The sequence below is a fragment of the Podarcis muralis genome, chromosome W (assembly GCF_964188315.1).
Source record: "Podarcis muralis chromosome W, rPodMur119.hap1.1, whole genome shotgun sequence".
Taxonomy (NCBI): Eukaryota; Metazoa; Chordata; class Lepidosauria; order Squamata; family Lacertidae; genus Podarcis; species Podarcis muralis.
Window position 1 is genome coordinate 876292 of NC_135674.1, and position 2938 is coordinate 879229.

A 2938-nucleotide genomic window follows, 5' to 3' on the forward strand; every position below is an offset into this window, starting at 1 on the left:
CTTCCTGTCTTGCAGGGACGCCGACGAGACCAAGGAGTGAATCGTTCTTTCCTCTTTTCCTCTCCTCACTTTTCCTCTCCTTCTCTCCTTTTCCTCTCTCTCCTCTTTTTCCCTCTCCTCTTTTTCTCTGCTCTCGTTCTTTCCTCTTTTCCTCTCCTTCTCTTGTTCTCTCTTTTCCTCTTGTTCCTTCTTCTCCTTCTCTCTTTTCTTCTCTCTCCCTCTCTCTCATCTCCTCTATTCCTCTCCTTTTTCTCTTGTTCTCTTTATCTCTCCTCTCGTTCTTTCCTCTATTTCCTTCTCTTGTTCTCTCTTTTCCTCTGGTTCTTTCTTATCGTTCTCTTCTTTTCTCCTCTCCTCTCTTTTCCTCTCCTCTCTTTTCCTTTCCTTCTCTCCTCTTCTTCCTTTCCTTCTCTCTTCTTCTCTCTGTTCCTCTTCTTTCTTCTCGTTCTCTCTTTTCCTCTCCTCCTCTTCTCTCCTCTCTTTTCCTCTTGCTCTTTCTTCTCCTTCTCTCTCTTCCTCTCCTCTCTTTTCCTTTCCTTCTCTCATCCTCTCCCTTTTCCTCTTCTTCTCGTTCTCTCTTTTCCTCTCCCTCCTCTTCTCTCCTCTCTTTTCCTCTTGCTCTTTCTTCTCCTTCTCTCTCTTCCTCTCCTCTCTTTTCCTTTCCTTCTCTCATCTTCTCCCTTTTCCTCTTCTTCTCGTTCTCTCTTTTCCTCTCTCTCCTCTCCACTCCTCTCTTTTCCTCTCGTTCTTTCTTCTCCTTCTCTCTTTTCCTCTCCTCTCTTTTCCTTTCCTTCTCTCATCTTCTCTCTTTTCCTCTTCTTCTTTCTTCTCATTCTCTCTTTTCCTCTCCTCCTCTCCTCTCTTTTCCTCTTCTTCTTTCTTCTCCTTCTCTCTTTTCCTCTCCTCTCTTTTCCTTTCCTTCTCTCATCTTCTCCCTTTTCCTCTTCTTCTCGTTCTCTCTTTTCCTCTCTCTCCTCTCCACTCCTCTCTTTTCCTCTTCTTCTTTCTTCTCCTTCTCTCTTTTCCTCTCCTCTCTTTTCCTTTCCTTCTCTCATCTTCTCTCTTTTCCTCTTCTTCTTTCTTCTCATTCTCTCTTTTCCTCTCCTCTCCTCTCCTCTCTTTTCCTCTTCTTCTTTCTTCTCCTTCTCTCTTTTCCTCTCCTCTCTTTTCCTTTCCTTCTCTCATCTTCTCTCTTTTCCTCTTCTTCTTTCTTCTCGTTCTCTCTTTTCCTCTCCTCCTCTTCTCTCCTCTCTTTTCCTCTTCTTCTTTCTTCTCTTTCTCTCTTTCCCTCTCCTCCTCTCCTCTCCTCTCTTTTCCTCTTCTTCTTTCTTCTCCTTCTCTCTTTTCCTCTCCTCTCTTTTCCTTTCCTTCTCTCATCTTCTCTCTTTTCCTCTTCTTCTTTCTTCTCGTTCTCTCTTTTCCTCTCCTCCTCTCCTCTCCTCTCTTTTTCCTCTTCTTCTTTCTTCTCCTTCTCTCTTTTCCTTCTCTCCTCTCCTCTCGTTCTTTCTTCTCCTTCTCTCTTTCCCTCTAGGGCCTGGTTTCCAGACCCAACCCCGCCCAGATCCTTCGACCCTTCCTCACTCAACCCGGGTTCGAAACCAGTCAAAGGAGAGCCCCCCCCGCCCACTTCCTGTCTCGAACCTCCCACTTCCTGTCTTGCAGGGACGCCGACGAGACCAAGGAGTGAATCGTTCTTTCCTCTTTTCCTCTCCTCACTTTTCCTCTCCTTCTCTCCTTTTCCTCTCTCTCCTCTTTTTCCCTCTCCTCTTTTTCTCTGCTCTCGTTCTTTCCTCTTTTCCTCTCCTTCTCTTGTTCTCTCTTTTCCTCTTGTTCCTTCTTCTCCTTCTCTCTTTTCTTCTCTCTCCCTCTCTCTCATCTCCTCTATTCCTCTCCTTTTTCTCTTGTTCTCTTTATCTCTCCTCTCGTTCTTTCCTCTATTTCCTTCTCTTGTTCTCTCTTTTCCTCTGGTTCTTTCTTATCGTTCTCTTCTTTTCTCCTCTCCTCTCTTTTCCTCTCCTCTCTTTTCCTTTCCTTCTCTCCTCTTCTTCCTTTCCTTCTCTCTTCTTCTCTCTGTTCCTCTTCTTTCTTCTCGTTCTCTCTTTTCCTCTCCTCCTCTTCTCTCCTCTCTTTTCCTCTTGCTCTTTCTTCTCCTTCTCTCTCTTCCTCTCCTCTCTTTTCCTTTCCTTCTCTCATCCTCTCCCTTTTCCTCTTCTTCTCGTTCTCTCTTTTCCTCTCCCTCCTCTCCACTCCTCTCTTTTCCTCTTCTTCTTCTTTCTTCTCCTTCTCTCTTTTCCTCTCCTCTCTTTTCCTTTCCTTCTCTCATCTTCTCCCTTTTCCTCTTCTTCTCGTTCTCTCTTTTCCTCTCTCTCCTCTCCACTCCTCTCTTTTCCTCTCGTTCTTTCTTCTCCTTCTCTCTTTTCCTCTCCTCTCTTTTCCTTTCCTTCTCTCATCTTCTCCCTTTTCCTCTTCTTCTCGTTCTCTCTTTTCCTCTCTCTCCTCTCCACTCCTCTCTTTTCCTCTTCTTCTTTCTTCTCCTTCTCTCTTTTCCTCTCCTCCTCTCCTCTCTTTTCCTCTCCTCTCTTTTCCTTTCCTTCTCTCCTCTTCTTCCTTTCCTTCTCTCTTCTTCTCTCTGTTCCTCTTCTTTCTTCTCGTTCTCTCTTTTCCTCTCCTCCTCTTCTCTCCTCTCTTTTCCTCTTGCTCTTTCTTCTCCTTCTCTCTCTTCCTCTCCTCTCTTTTCCTTTCCTTCTCTCATCCTCTCCCTTTTCCTCTTCTTCTCGTTCTCTCTTTTCCTCTCCCTCCTCTCCACTCCTCTCTTTTCCTCTCGTTCTTTCTTCTCCTTCTCTCTTTTCCTCTCCTCTCTTTTCCTTTCCTTCTCTCATCTTCTCCCTTTTCCTCTTCTTCTCGTTCTCTCTTTTCCTCTCTCTCCTCTCCACTCCTC